This window comes from Bombyx mori, chromosome 16 (genome assembly GCF_030269925.1).
Source record: "Bombyx mori chromosome 16, ASM3026992v2".
Lineage (NCBI taxonomy): Eukaryota > Metazoa > Arthropoda > Insecta > Lepidoptera > Bombycidae > Bombyx > Bombyx mori.
In genome coordinates this window covers 5,261,296-5,278,043 of record NC_085122.1, presented here as the reverse complement: position 1 = coordinate 5,278,043, position 16,748 = coordinate 5,261,296, and the positions used below count along the sequence as shown (strand labels likewise).

Below are 16,748 nucleotides of genomic sequence, written 5' to 3'. Positions count from 1 at the left end.
AACTTATTATTTGACACACAGTGAACATTTCAATATTAACTACTCATACTTCTTATTTCAAACACGTAGTTTTATCATGCATTTGCTAGTCGGATTCTACAGACAAGATGGTGGTACCAGTCCGTACAGGCTTATTTTACACCCATGGATTACATTACGCGCATGCAATATGGGTGGTTCTACTAATTATAGTCATATTAATTTATTGAGTTTTTTATATTTTTTTATTTCTTTTTTAGGCAGACGAGCAGACGGCTCATCTGATAGTGAGTGGTTACCGTGAGCACTGTCAGGGATAGAGCCAAGCCACTGCCTACAGTATTGTGTATAATGTGATTAATGATTAGTAGGATTGTATCTTGTTATGATTTCGGCTTTAAGATAGATACAACTTCTTCTAAAATAATATAATATTTACGACATAATCATTTTTTTATTTTATTGCTTAGATGAGTGGACGATCTCACAGCCCACCTGGTGCTAAGTGGTTACTGGAGCCCATAGACATTTACAACGTAAATGCGCCACCCACCTTGAGATATAAGTTGTAAGGTCTCAGTATAGTTACAACGGCTGCCCCACCCTTCAAGCCGAAACGCATTACTGCTTCACGGCAGAAATAGGCGGGGTGGTGGTACCTACCCGTGCGGACTCGCATGTGGTCCTACCACCAGTAAAAAACTTCAAACTTAGTAATAATTATTGCAATAAAATTTTATTTTATTACGACTTTTAATGTGAATTAAAAAAAAAAAGCATGTTTAAATGATCTCACAACTGTGTAATACGTGAAATGCAAAAATAGATATGTACCATTATAAAATTCGTGTATATATACGCCAATACATTTCAATAAGTACATTTAAATACATACAATTTCAGGTGTTAATTGGCGTATCATAATACAGCGGAAATGTGGACACTTTTCTGTGTGTACATACACAAAATAATTACATAATTGTGTCCTTCACAATGACAAATGTTCGCAGAGACGTTAATCAATAGCTTACGTGTCATAATATTATATAAAATATATATTGCTGAGATGGGTGGACGAGCTCACAGCCCACCTGGTGTTAAGTGGTTACTGGAGCACATAGACATATACAACGCTATATAAGATATAAGTTCTAAGGTCTCAGTATAGTTACAACGGCTGCCCCACCCTTCAAACCGAAACGCATTATTGCTTATCGGCAGAAATAGGCAGGGTGGTGGTGCGGACTCACAAGAGGTCCTACCACCAGTAATTGCGCAAATTATAACTTTGCAGGTTTGATTTTTATTACACGATGTTATTCCTTCACCGTGGAACTCAATTGTGAGCAATTGTTAAGTACGTATTTCATTAGAAAAATTGGTACCCGCCTGTGGGATTCGAACACCGGTGCATCGCTAGGATACGAATGCATCGGACGTCTTATCCTTTAGGCCACGACGACTTAAATATTTTTTTTATTGCTTAGATTGGTAGACGATCTCACAGCCCACCTGGTGTTAAGTGGTTACTGGAGCCCATAGACATCTACAATGCAAATGCGCCACCCACCTTGAGATATAAGTTCTAAGGTCTCAGTATCATTACAACGTCTACTCCACCCTTCAAACCGAAACGCATTACTGCTTCACGGCAGAAATAGGCGGGGTGGTGGTACCTACCCGTGCGGACTCACAAAAGGTCCTACCACCAGTGGTTAAATATATTATATATACATATATATAATATTTTATTATAATTCAACATAAGCGATGGACCAACCAAATTAAAACTACAGTGGGACGTCCATTAAATGAGTGCAATAGAATGGCCTCGAGCAGGGAGAGATTGCGGGACGTGAGACGCATCAAGTTTGTCCCCTCCAACACTACAATTAATTACAAACCTACAAGCCTAGTCAAGACGTTTGCTTACTCATGCCTTTTTCTATTAATACTAGACTTGGTTTAACATAATTGGACGGATACAATTGAAAGGATTTTCCTATTGTTAATTAATAACAAAAACCCTTAGATGTATTGAATGAAACGAATGCGTGAGAGAATTATTATGATTAAATTGTGTACGAGTGAAAGCTATTGTCGGTTATGTTTCGACGCTCGGGCCTACACGTAGGACACCCTCGATTATATCTGTTCCGGCCGTGACCTCTCACTGAAACGTCTAACGACATAATGCTATTCTTCCGTCGAATTAGTCAGCTTTTATCATGATTAGTACATTAGTGGTTCAAAATTTACAACTGGCAATAATTGATTCGGGTAATTATTGATTAAAACACATCAAGTTGAGCGATTTGTTTTTTTTTGTATCTAATCGTTGTTAGCACAAGGGACTATTTCAAACTACTCACGGACCGGTAGGTGAGCTCACGGTCTGAACCTGAGAGAATTGCTAACACTGACCCTAGCAAGAGCATTGCTTCGCTGAATCTACCACATGATCGGAAACGTGACCTACTGAGAAGATCCGGCGAGAAACTCAGTGAGTTGGGTCTATGGGTGAGCGGTATTAACCTATTAATCTAAATTACATTACAAGCCAAATACGTTTAGTTTATACCATATGCGTTTTATTAAATGTCTTCTTTGATAAGTAAATAAAATTTTGATCTTAGTTGTTCCATAATTTAATTTTAGGTTTATTACATTGCGCTTTAGTGTCTTATAACGCGCAATGTAATGAAAATTATAGTATTCATCCCTATGTAAAACAAATGTAGGACTTAGATTATAAGGGTTCTGTTTTCGTCGAATATGTTTAAATAGAGGAGGCGGAAAAGTAATTTAATATTTGTTGTAATTGAAATTGACGACTGCGTGACTCTGTCATTCTTCAACCAGTACATAAGGTAAGGTAATGAGTAAATAAATTGTTCTATTGTTTTAACCTAAGTTACCCACGTGAGGAGTTCTGTTCCGTAAATCGATACAAAGACATGTTACAGTTTAAATAACTTGACACTGGCCGGTTGCTTTTCTTCGACGAGTCCATCACTATTCTTTCCGTTTGGCTTATTGCGAACGGCTGCACCGTCGCGGCAGCACGTCGCCTTTTATCGAACGAAAGATTAATCGAGAGAGAAAAAAAAAACACAAAAATACGCAAACTTAGTTACATTTATGATTCGTTCCGGTTGATCGTCGTCGATGTTTTGAATCGTAAAACCGATTTTCAAACGATAACACGTCGAGTCAGTAGTGTTGTTTTCGGAATCGATGTTTAGCGGTAAGGAGAACGTTTAGTAGTGGTGTTAACTTGTGCTTCGGTTCTGGAAGGTCAAGGAATTACATATGGTTTACATGTAAATCGATCGACAGCTATGCTCGCATTTATATCAAATACAGGAAAGAGTGAGTTTTATTTTTAGTTTTTCATACTGGTTGAATTTTCAAAGTTATGTTTGCAGTTATATTTGTTAGTTTTTACACCAACTATACAGCGGTTGAAGATTTAAAATAAAATAACTTAAACTGTTATGAATATTTTCTTTTCGGTTTTTGCGAATCGTAAACAACAATTAAAACTAATTTTACGGTTAAATCTTGCGTTTTTTTTATGTCTTTATATTATTTCCAAAGTTTCAACAAATTTCGTCGTCACGGCCGTCTCTGTAAAGTAGTTTTAATTGTGATTGTGTATTATTCTTTGGCAGTAACATAAAGTTTTGGATAGATCGTAGGGTATGGCATGTTTTGGGCACGCATCGGTTGGTAACATGGGTAAAAACATCGTCACGTCAGTTCTAAAAAGTGAGACGGCCTTTATTCTAATATCTATTCTTCGGATTTATCCGAAATACTCTTTTAATCATCTAACACCGATGAGCAATGATTTCATGTGCCCATCAGAATATATTTTAAAATGCAAATAAGTCTATTGAATAAACGCGAGGAAAGTTGAGTTTGTGTAATAAATGTCTAAAAATCTTTATATACCAAACAGCAGTTTATGATTTATAATCCATAATATAAAAGAATGACCTTGCAACTACGAGACTTGTAAAAAAACCTACTCCACGGAATTGTACGCTTTGCTATCATCATTTTCTGTTTCTTAAATTATTTCGTAATAATGTTGAGTCGTTTCAATTATGTATACGATAAAAATATTAAATAATACTAGCTGACCTGGCAAACGTTGTTTTGCCATATAAATTATTTCTAGGAAAGATAAATAGCCTATATACCATCTGCCGGGCTGATTTGTGAATCTAAAAACCATGCAGGGCGCCACAATCATACAAAAAATCATTTAAATCGGTCCAGCCGTTTAAGAGGAGTGCAGTGACAAACACACGCACAGAAGAATAATTTAGTTAATAATATTAACTATCAGTGATTCCGGAACAATATATTTTTTCATCGCTCTTGTGAGCATACTGCCAACCTGTTGGTGAGTCCTTACCATCATGAACGTCGGCAATGCAAGGCGCAGACCCAAGTTGATGCTTACCACGGTTTCGACGGCATAGCACTTAAAGACCCGGTCAGGGTGAATGAGAATATACAAAACGTTATCTGGAGGCATGATGTAATGGCGAAGCGAGACCATGGGGCTTCAGGAGAATTTGTCAGGTCTATTGTCAAAACAGTTTAAGTAGCTTTGGTACAAACGGTTTCTAAGGCATAGACCCGACCAACTGAGTTTCACGCTGGATATTTTTAGTGGGTCGCGATTCTGATCCGGTGGTAGATTCTGCAAAGCACTGCTCTTGCTAGGGCTGGTGTTAGTCAATTCTCTCAGGTTGAGCCCGTAAGCTCACCTCTTTTTATGATTGAAAGATTACTGGTGGCCCGGAGGCCTTTCCAGCTTCACCAGGACAGGTGGGCGAGCAAAGGCTCAGCCAGGAGGGGTGGGATTTGCTAACAACTGCCCGAGCGCCGAAGGAGACCTAACAACTCAAGAGCAATTGCTTCGCGAATGAATCTACTACCGGATCGGAATCGCGACCCACAGAGAAGATCCGGCGAGAAACTCAGCGGGCTGATGCATGGGTTAGGTGGCTCACCTAATCGTCCGCGTGAAGTATGGATTAGCTCCTTAGGCTACCGGCGAATAGGTAAAAGAATACGATATCGGATAAAATGTACAAAATAAAAAAGGAAATGGCTTTCTCTTCACCAACGATTTTTTTTTAAACTTAAATAACACATCGAACTCGTCAGCATTGATATATAAAGTTCTATTAATACAACAATTTAACACGCACGCCACTCAAAATCATATTAAGACTGCTATATAATTAAAACTGCTGACGCCTGAAAACCAATCGTACTTTAATAATCAAAATGTTCTCTTTAGCTGTTATGGATTTTTAAAAAATAATTAAGTTCAAGTTCTTAGATCAAGGCGACGACATTACGTACTCATAAATCTTACTTGAGTATTTCACATTCCACCTGATTCAGTTAACTATTGTTTATTAATAAATAGCCTCTTATTCGTTACTCGTGAACAAATTATTTGTACAGCCGCAACAATATGTAGGTGAAACCGGTGAAATACCCAAATTTTATACAAACTCAATCAGTCCCCATTAACGGACTATCAAATTTGAAAACAATCATTAAACGGTTTTCCCACCAAAAACCACCTGACTATGCACCAGTAATTAAATTGTATTTCCCAATGATCCATCTAGGTATGTGTTTCCGTTATAACCTATTATCCTTACCTTTTTTTTTTTTTTTTTTAAACGCTGGGGAATCCGTTTACGGATACCCGGTCGAGATTATTCTAGCCTGGCTTTCAGACTATCTTAATTTACCATTGAAAAGAGTATTAGTGCTGCTATTCTAATGCAATTAAGATTTAATTTCATATCTTTGAGCTCTGTAAGCTTTAACACCATACATAAATATGGATTATAAGATTGTCTGCCTCTTTAAGCAATACAACGTAAATAAAAAAAGATTAATTTCTTCGTGAAACAATTTGTATTATGTTTATGTTAAAAATCAATAAATAACAAATTAATAAATAAAATTATGAAGAGGTAGATCTAAGAAGAAATGGATGGAATGCGTGAAAGACGATATGTGTAAGAGGGGAGTGAGCGAAGAAATGGTATTTGATAGAGGAGTATGGAAGGAGAAAACATGTTGCGCCGACCCCAGGTCACTAGGAGAAGGGTAGTAGAATGAATGAATGATGAATAAATAAATAAATTGATACAGTAAAATGTTAATGTTTTCTAATATCGTTCCAAGTCTTTGTTAATATGTATAGTCTTTTTTTTTTATTGAAAAGAGCATGCAATCGATTTTGTTGTCGTGTTTTAAACAATATAACGGAGAGATTCTAATACTTATTAGCTTAATATATTGATTATGTTGTGATGAGATGAGTTGTATTATCAGAGTATTTTCAACTGAATAGAAAACATGACCTTCATTGTAGAGTCATATGTTGAGCGATAGCAGACGTAAATAAAGTTCTTGTGGATAAAAAAAATATCTTTTATTTACCATTCTTATAGATAATGTTATAATTTTTACCTAACACGTAATCGTATATACTGTAATGACTTTATATGATGACATCCAGAAAATATCACATGAAAAACTTTTTCCTTATCACAACTATACCGTATAATATTATTTTAAAGTTAAGCGTGTCATAAGTTCACTAGAACGATTAAGATTTCTTTAATTAGTATTTAAATTTGTCTGAACTATACTCTCTGTAGATGCTGTGTGAGGCGAAATAAGCCTGCTTAATATTCTGTGCTGCACCTTAGACAGCAAAATACAGTCCTAACAGAGCTTATCCTGTGTCACGAGAAGGTAAAGTATATGTCCTGGAACAGTGGTCCATTAAACACAGAATTTAAAAAATATATGGGTAATCGTAGTAGAATTGTTTACTCACAGGTTTAGTGTTTACTACGTTGTTCTTTAAAAAATTGACGACGATTAGCGAAATATTCAAATGTCGACAAATAACATCTTAGTCATCCGAAGATCACGACAAAATAGTGAAATATTCTAAACGGCGGTAGTCGAGTATTCGGAATAATAAAACGCGGGAAAATGTAAAAGTAGTTTAAGCTGTGTACTTGTTCTCGAAAATCGTAGAATTAGACTACAAAAAATCCATACGTGTAACTGGATAGCCCCGGATAACAATAATGACGTAAATAGATATGTACCACATAAACTACATCCTACAATTAAAGTATAGGTTCTAAAACTTAAAACTTCTTTTTTGCATAAACTATTGAGCATATAACCTTCTCTAGCTTCATATAACTTTTGAAGTGAACAAAAACTCAAATCACGTTTTCGTAAACCACATTTTTTTAATAGCAGCTCGACCAACCAAGAGTTATGTAGTTTTTAGAATACGTTGATGACGCGCTGAATAATTTTGTGCAGATTTTTGATAATCCGCATAATTCTCTAATAACAAAATTCACGGTCTGAGTAGCATCTGAATAAATTATCGTTGTAGATGGGACATTAAAATGAAAGAGCTTAATTTATTGTCAGAGAAATATTATGGTTAAATTTAAAAAAAAAAGTTTTTCTTAAATTTATGACCGCTTTCATAAAGGAGGAACACTAGGTTTATACGATACGCACGCCTGTTACAAGTTTTTCTGACTTGATTTTATGTACTTTTTGTTCACTTCGGCATATGGGAAGACGTTCTCACTGCGATTCAACCCTCAGACACAGTCCACTGAGTTTCTCGCCGGATCTTCTCAGTGGGTCGCGTTTCCGATCCGGTGGTAGATTCTGCGAAGCACGGCTCTTGCTAGGGTCCGTGTTCGCAATGTCATCAGGTTTGAGCCCCGTGAGCTCACCTCCTAGTTAAGGCTACGCTGATATAGCCTCTCAAGGCTCTCAACTTAAGTAGGAAAAAAAAACTGCGCATCTTATGTTAAGGGAGATCTTGGAGACTATAACATGAATGCCACAATCGATATTGAGATGCGAAAACGAAAAATCGTTTTGGTCGTATTGTAGCAGTTTGGCTGTCCCTGCAATCCGAAGCATAGATACTGCTTCTACCGCACGTATAGGCAGGAATGTGAAACTTAGCCTTGGGTACTTACAACCCACCACTAACACTTATGCCGCCCAACTGTTTTAATCTTTATCCCTTTATCAAAAGGGTAACAAATGATATTCGAATAAAATAATATAGGTAGATTTATATTTGTTTTTAATCACCATAACGCCATCTAATAATAAATACTTAGTAATAATTCAAAATAAATATACATATGAACAAAACGTTCGCGTTCAATCAACCGATCATATAAAAAATTGTGATGAAATATGTATGTGACATTATTCGTTAAAAGTATTTTTAGTAGGAAACGAATCGCGAATCGTACGGAATACTGTAATCATACAAATTTCTAATTAAATACTCAATTGAGTGAAACCGGGGGGGTAACCCTCGTTACGTGGTATGTACCTATATACAGAAAACCACTTTTATTTTATCAAACTAATCTTACTTACTGTGCACTTACGCTAGTTACAACAAAACAGCCTGTAGTGAGCTTGATTATAATACATTTCGTATGACTCACGGAGCGCCAAACCAAACTAGATTGAAGCACGTTCATGTGTTCAAAGTGCTCACAAGACGAGAAATTCAAACATTCGTCAGACACGTGGCCAGAGCATCTATAACACCTACGGGTTTCTTTCCATTATAACCAGTACAGAGCGGAATACAACAGAAAAAAAATAACCACAAAAACATCCACAACAAGTAGCTTTAGTAGTAATTAGTCGCTAATGCCGGATTTAATAAAAAAAAAACATCGTGTGTAATGTGGCTTCGAGATAAAAAAAAATGATGGCTAAGCTGTGTTTAAAATTTCGAAGGTAGATACAATTACTTGCAACGACATTACTCTGATTGCCGGGGCAACTTAGGTACAGCCTAAATTTTTTTTATTTTTTTTATTGCTTACATGTGTGGACGAGCTCACAGCCCACCTGGTGTTAAATGGTTACTGGAGCCCATAGACATCTACAACGTAAATGCGCCACACACCTTGAGATATAGTTCTAAGGTCTCAGTATAGTCACAACGGCTGCCCCACCCTTCAAGCCGAAACGCATTACTGCTTCACGGCAGAAAATAGGCGGGGCGGTGGTACCTACCCGTGCGGACTCACTAGAGGTCCTACCACCAGTAACTGACTCTCCTAACCACAATGAAACGTTTTAGCTGTGCGAGTTTTATTATGGAGACGTCAGAATTACGAAGACGTAAGAGGTTTTTTACGACACATGTTCAGCCATTGAAATAAGGAAACAAAAAAACGAACCGTAAAAACAATACGTTTCCAAGTATTCCCAAACACTAGAGGCCGTATTATTATATCAGTACGATTGAGCCATCGATCGCAAGTTCCAAGCTGAGTGGCGGTATTCACGTGGTATAGACTTCGGTAACCACGTCTAAACGCCAGATGAACTATAAACCGGTCGTGCAATAACAATATAATACAATCGAGTTGTACAATAAGCCGTATCAGTGTACTTTTATCGACATTTCAACAGTTCGTTTGCGATATAAAAACGCTTGCCTTGCATTATTTCGGTAATAGAAAATGTAACGTTTTCAATTACAAAAACGATTACAGTGTATTTATGTGTTTTCTGCTGTATAAACGAGGCTTGAAATAAGTTTTGCACCCAACTCACACCTGTCGTATGATTAAAGTTGAAAAAAGCATTTTACAATTTATGATGTTTAATTTTGAGGGATTACTGGTGGGTAGGACCTCTTGTGAGTCCGCGCGGGTAGGTACCACCGCCCAGCCTATTTGTGCCGTGAATCAGTAATGCGTTTCGGTTTGAAGGGCGGGGCAGCCGTTGTAACTATACTTAGAACTTATATCTCAAGATGGGTGGCGCATTTACGTTGTACATGTCTATGGGCTCCAGTAACCACTGAACACCAGGTGGGCTGTGAGCTCGTCCACTCATCTAAGCAATATATAGTAAAAAAAATATTAGGTAATTGTATCCAAATCTATAAATGTATTAAAAATATCAGTCTGTGAATTTACTTCCGAAATTGAATCATAATAGTATCAGTTCTTTTTTGTACCTACAATATTCTCTTGCACATATTATGTAGTTACATAATTTTTAGAAACATGGCAACATCCAAGTAATTTCCCTTTCCAAGGTTCTTCCTTATGGCAAGAAACATTCGAATTAACTTTCAAAGATTGCAGCGTAAGTTAATATTCAATACGAATTTAAAACGAGAGATTTATGCTAACTAACTGCCTAGACGTATTACGTTGACATCGACAATTTAAGCACATCGCGTCGCTCTCCATCTATCGGAGAATTAATAAACCAATGGAAGAGGATGCGAAACAAGGCCGCATGATGTGAGGCATGTTGGATCATTCCGTTTGCAGGATATGTGAAAATAAAAAAAAAAGAAGTAGGTATAATAAGCAAAGGACATGGGCCATTTTCGGCCCAGCTACTAGTCTCTCAAGGACACGAATGAAATATCTATAGAAAAAAACATTTCATTTTTACATATTTATTATAAAATTTAAGGGTATTTTAATGGCAGGATAATTAAAATCATAAATAAAAAGAAATTAGCATGACTAAGCTACATTGATAATATTAAAGGAGTTGCCATAGGTAAAATATATTTATATTTTAAACAATCCACATTAAATCTTCTGAAAAAAGACATTATATTGTAAAAAAACTAGCAAAATATATTAACATATTTATTTAACGGATTTTAAAACTAATATAAAACAATATATCTAAACAAAAATCTATTTTTATATGTACTTTTAAATCCGTAGAATAAATGATTACATTGATCAATAATTATTGATCATAAGCAAAAACAAAACTACTCTTGTTTAATGTTTATTGACGTTTTACATTTGATTAGTCGTTTTCGCACGATATACCTGCTTATTATATTTTGTTGTGCATAAAATTAAGTCTTGGCGTTCATTGAATTAGGTCTGTGTTATAAAGTATAGTAATATAAATAATATTTAAGCTAATGATGATGTTAAAGTGTATTGACAGCAAATCATATGATATAGGTAACCTAAAAATCTTATCTTATTTTTTAAATATCTCTGAATCCCCATGAACAATATTGATTTTAATTTGTTTATAATAAAAGGGATATATAGTCTGTTATTTAAACTTAATTTCATTACTGTACTTGAACTTTGTTTAGTGGGCCATGCAATGTATGGAGAGTGGCCCATGTCCTTTGAAAACATTCTGTAAGTTCATGTTGGGCATAGCAATCGAGCAATGTTTGGAAAGTAGAATGTATGCAAAATACAAAACGTCTGCAGATCCATTTGATCTCAGTTTTCTACAGGACTCCCCGCAACTGATCGCAAGTTTTTATTTATTAATTACGTAGATGGGTGGACGAGCTCACGGACCACCTGTTGTTAAGAGGTTACCGAACCCACTTTGAGATAGATATGAGTTCTACAGTCTCCGTTTTTACGGTATAACAGCTGCCCCATCCTTCAAACCGAAACGCATTATTGCTTCACAACAGAAACAGGTGATGGTACCTACCCGTGCGGACTCACAACACGTCCTACTACCAGTAAAAACAGAACACTTCGAAATCTTATAAATGAATAGTAAGAAATAACACGTTGTTAGACTGTTTTGTTATAGCAAAAAATAAAATTGTATGAACAAAATCTTAGTAGAACAATCGTCAGCTGTACTAAAAATAGAAATAGTTCATATTTTATAGAAAATAACATTAGGTATAATATAATATGACCGGAGTTCAGATTTTTTGGCCCGACTGCCCAAATCTGGCACGTTACTAAAAAAAATAAAGATAACGAAAACAAACGACCAAAAAATAAACAATTTTCGCTAAATATTTACACTTATTATGGCTCAGCGATCGTTCTAAAACTAGACATAATTATCTATATATCATAAACCAAGGGTGTATCCATTTACTAAAACAGGTCTACTGGATTTGTGATTCAATCATCCATGTAAGTCAACGATAGCGGTACTATTACTATAGTCATTGCTTACACTTCCGCGTCTTCGGACGACAAGTCTTGTCTTTATAGTATAGTGCCCCAGTTAATTAACCAAGTTCACTAGTTTGCTGTATCTACATGATCACTCCTAAGTCACAGGTTGTTTTACGGGATTTGTCTTTTTTTTGACTTGCTGATAACCTTGAGAGGCTTTATCAGCGTTGCCTAGCGTTAACCTAAGTAAACTGAGCTCTTGGGGCTCAAACCGGCGGTGTTGCTAACACTGACCCTAGCAAGAGCCGGAATTTATATTAGGTCATGTACATATAAATTTCCACTTTAAGTTCCTTTATAAAAGTATAATGTAAGTACGTAAAAAAATTAGTTTTACGCCTTTTTTTTTAATTGCCATATAGGCAGACGAGCATACGGCCCACCTGATGGTGAGCGGTTACCGTCGCTCATTGACGTCAGCAATGCCAGGGGCAGAGCCAAGTCGCTACCTACCGTTTAATACTCTCCGCAAGCCTCGTTTGAAGAATTTTTTTAAATAATCACGCGTGAATTACTGATATCTAATAAATAAAATAGTTTGGTAAAATAAAGCAAAAGAACAACAGACGAAGTAAAGTTAAATCTTACGCATTTTTTAAAAAATCTGATACTTGTTTTATCAGGTTTCGGCGGAACTACTTATTCATATCTAGTATGTTTTACAGACACGCGTAACAGCCTGGCCACGGGACATTCGCCGATACGAATATTCGCGCGGTGCGAACGGCGAAGCGTCTAGCGACTAAAATAAGAGCATAGAAATGTACCTAACAAGCCACGCGCACCGGCGCACAGTGGGTCGATACTGTGATTTTAGTGACTTAGGGACCAACTTTGTTTTTTTATAAAAAAAATTATGTAGATAGATAGAGCTCGTTAATCTCAATAATAATTGTTTTGGGCAAAAATTACAAAAACTTTATAGTTTGGTCAGAAAAATGTGTTTTGTGATTTTTTTGTATGGAGCGGGTCACATTAAATTAAATTCCTGCTAAGTACCGCGAGGTCCCGCTTTGAAACTTTATTTTCCTTATACCTTGTCTAGTCTACTATCATTTGATGCTATGAACACGTGCATAAAGTTGCAACTCTGCCAAATAAATGGATCGAAAAAAATTAATAAATACATAGAATAAAAACCTTTATATATTTTTTCGTAAGTGCTTTTAAGTTAAATTTGATATGGATTAGTAAGTAAAAGCACGTAATGATACCCATAATTACATAATACCTAACAACAATACATTTAGTAGGTCTCTAATTAAGCAATCTCTCTAATTATTAGGATAGTTAACATTATTTAATGAAGATAATTAGTTAAGCAGCCATTACTGGGTAGTAGAAAATATAGTAAACATTTGTTTGTCTCTGGAAGTATAAAGTGACCATGTTTATTATATACTAACTAGTGTTCGTTTATTCGTACTACTACTAACATCTCGTGATTGTCGTTGTGATCTTGCTGTTTCCGTTATAATTGATAATTTTGTTAACAATTTAGAATTATGATTTTAAGAGAGCAACTACAGTCGCTGTCTGATAATAAAAAACTCTTTCAATTCCTACAAAATCAAATAAACGTGACCGAAGAGAAAAATGTTGAGCTCCAAAAATTCTGTACGCAATTTTGTTCAAATATAAGTGCAATATGGAAACGAAGTAGTCGCATGTTAGCACAGTTTATAAGAAAAAAATGTGATTGGTTAGAATGTGCAATAAACTGGCCCGAAGGAATGATACCTGAAGCTATCAACACTGCACATGATAGGCTCGAGATTTCTAATACTGAAGATGTTGAAAATGTACCACCCTCAAATGTACTACAGAAGCCTCGACATCTATTTTTGCACCTCGAAAACCTTTTGAAGAATTGGGATCCAGGCACAAACGAAGACGCATTGAACAAATTTACCAATCGCTTTCGTTATCCCCGGACGAAATGAAAGCTACTACAATTGCTAGTTTGAGAAACACTAGAAATGAAGATGTAGGAGAAATAATGAACCACTTGTCAAATCACCCCGAAGATCTAGAAAAAGTTAAGGAGTATTTAATTACAAGTAAAGTGAAAAGTAGTACATATTCTCCCGATGAGGCAATATTAGTTTCACTTAAATTAAGTGGCAGTATATAAACCTAAGAGAAGCAGCAAGTGAAAATGGGTCTGATTTATACCCTTCTTAATATAAAATTAAGCAAGAAAAGACCAAGTGTTATCCAGGGAAAGACGAGGTAATTATTACTGAAGAAGGAGCTGCTATTAAAATGCAAGCATTACTAAACTTGGCGCTATATAGGCTTTTAGATGTGATTACTTCGGATTTGGACTCTGCAAGAGAGCTACTGCTTATAAGCAAATAGGCTTTGATAGAGCCCCAGGTCAAAGTAATTATAAACAAAAAACTGAAACAGAGTTTGATGATTCATCTATTGTCATGGTCAGTTTAGTTCCTGTAAGGCTTCAGAAATTTGATGGAACAATTGTTTGGGAAAACGACCTACCCTCATCAACTTTTTATTGCCGTCCAATAATTTTTAAATTTACAAAAGAAACGCAGTCAACAGTGACAATTATAAAAGCTAGCATAATAGAAGAAATAGAACGACTTCAGCCATCAAAAATCAAACAAGTTGGAGTTAAGCATCAATTGCACATGATGATGATAGACGGCAAAATAACCTCATATTTGTCAGAAACATTTTCTGCTGTCTGTGATATTTGCAAAGCAAAACCGTCAGAGTTTTTTGGAGTGACTTGCTTATAAAAGAGAAAATAATGAAGAAATTGTACAGTATGGAATGCCATCTTTACATGCCTGGATAAGATGCATGGAGGGCTTACTTCATATCGGTAAATATAATTTTATTACTTCACAATTTTTTCATCGTATGTAGTTTCCTGTAAGATATTTTTTTAAATGACACTTTTTTTGTTTACGTCTTATCGTTTGGACTTCAAGAAATGGAGTTGCAAGGGGCGATGACAAAGAAAAAATAACAACCAGAAAAAGTGCTATACAGCAAGCGTTTAAAAAGGAATGCGGTTTACTTATAGATGTTGTCAAGCAAGGAGTAAGAACAACCAATGATGGCAATGCTGCCAGAAGATTTTTCAGGGATGCAGAAGAAACAGCCCGCATAAAGGAATACGTAAATATTTAATAGAGAGGTTTCACGTGATTCTTCACGCTGTTGCATCTGGAGAGCGCGTTTCCAATTTTTCCGAATTTTTTAGATATACTGCAGTATTGTATGTTAATTTATATCCCTGGTATTATATATGCCTTCCAGTATCCATAAATTGTTGGCACATGGCAGTGATATACAATAATGAAGAACTTTGGTGCCATTCGTGTAGGTAAACTCTCGGAAGAGGCAGCGGAAGCTCGCAATAAAGATTTTCGAAAATATACAGAGAGTTGTTATTCAAGAATGAGAAGTAGAACGTCGACTAATCAGGATATTTTACGAAATCTTCTTTCGTCTTCTGACCCAAAGATCGAAAGGTGAATCAAAATATATAATATTTAGAGAGATTGCATAATTAGAGACCTACTAAATGTATTGTTGTTAGGTATTATGTAAATATGGGTATCATTACGTGCTTTTACTTACTAATCCATATCAAATTTAACTTAAAAGCACTTACGAAAAAAAATATAAAGGTTTTTATTCTATGTATTTATTAATTTTTTTCGATCCATTTATTGGGCAGAGTTGCAACTTTATGCACATGTTCATAGCATCAAATGATAGTAGACTAGACAAGGTATAAGGAAAATAAAGTTTCAAAGCGGGACCTCGCGGTACTTAGCAGGAATTTAATTTAATGTGACCCGCTCCATACAAAAAAATCACAAAACACATTTTTCTGACCAAACTATAAAGTTTTTGTAATTTTTGCACAAAACAATTATTATTGAGATTAACGAACTCTATCTATCTACATAAAAAAAATTATAAAAAAACAAAGTTGGTCCCTAAGTCACTAAAATCATAGAATCGACCCACTGTGCGGCGACCGGCGAAGCGACCGGCGGAATGTACCGAGCGAATCGCGCGGGCGACTTACGATGCGACGGGCGAGCAAAACAAATGCATGAATAAGGACGGCGCAAGCCACGGAGTCGAGCGGTAGTCGCGGCGAATAGTGCAGTGATTAAATGAGTTTAGTTGTTTTCGCCGCGAAAAATTAACGCCGAAATTTTTATATTTTATATTTTTTATTAATTTTTTTTTTATATTTTTAAACTCGTCGTGGCCGAACGGATAAGACGTCCGGTGTTGAGCGATGCACCGGTAGTCGAATATCAGGCGGGTATCAATTTTTGTAATGAAATACGTACTCAACAAATTTTAATGTTCACGATTGATTTCCACGGTGAAGGAATAACATCGTGTAATAAAAATGAAACCCTCAAAATTATAATTTGCGTAATTACTGGGGGTAGGACCTCTTGTGAGTCCGCGCGGGTGGTTACCACCACCTTGCCTGTTTCTGCCGTGAAGTAGTAATGCGTTTCGGTTTGAAGGGTAGGGCAGCTATTGTAACTATACTTGAGACCTTAGAACTTATATCTCAAGGTGGGTGGCGCATTTACGTTGTGGATGTCTATGGGCTTCAGTAACCACTTAACACAAGGTGGACTGTGAGCTCATCCACCCATCTAAGCAATAAAAAATATATATAGC

At 36.0% G+C, this 16,748-nt stretch overlaps 2 protein-coding genes across 5 annotated transcripts in view; one reads left to right on the top strand and one right to left on the bottom strand.

Annotated features, from left to right (window-relative positions):
* LOC101740063 (methyl-CpG-binding domain protein 4) overlaps positions 1 to 16,748 on the bottom strand; it is a 59,087-nt gene that overhangs the window by 3,088 nt on the left and 39,251 nt on the right. The window contains exon 1 of one of the 3 annotated variants that reach the window (XM_021349844.3): positions 2,902 to 3,075. The exons of the other annotated variants lie outside the window; for them this stretch is intronic. The gene's annotated coding sequence lies outside the window, so the exon portion shown is untranslated. Of the gene's footprint in view, positions 1 to 2,901; positions 3,076 to 16,748 lie in introns of those variants that run through there. 3 annotated transcript variants of the gene reach the window in all.
* Positions 3,217 to 16,748, top strand: part of LOC101739927 (calcium release-activated calcium channel protein 1) — an 87,916-nt gene continuing 74,384 nt past the window's right edge. For both annotated transcript variants that reach the window (XM_038016215.2, XM_012692781.4), the window contains exon 1: positions 3,217 to 3,351. The gene's annotated coding sequence lies outside the window, so the exon portion shown is untranslated. The remainder of the gene's footprint in view (positions 3,352 to 16,748) is intronic.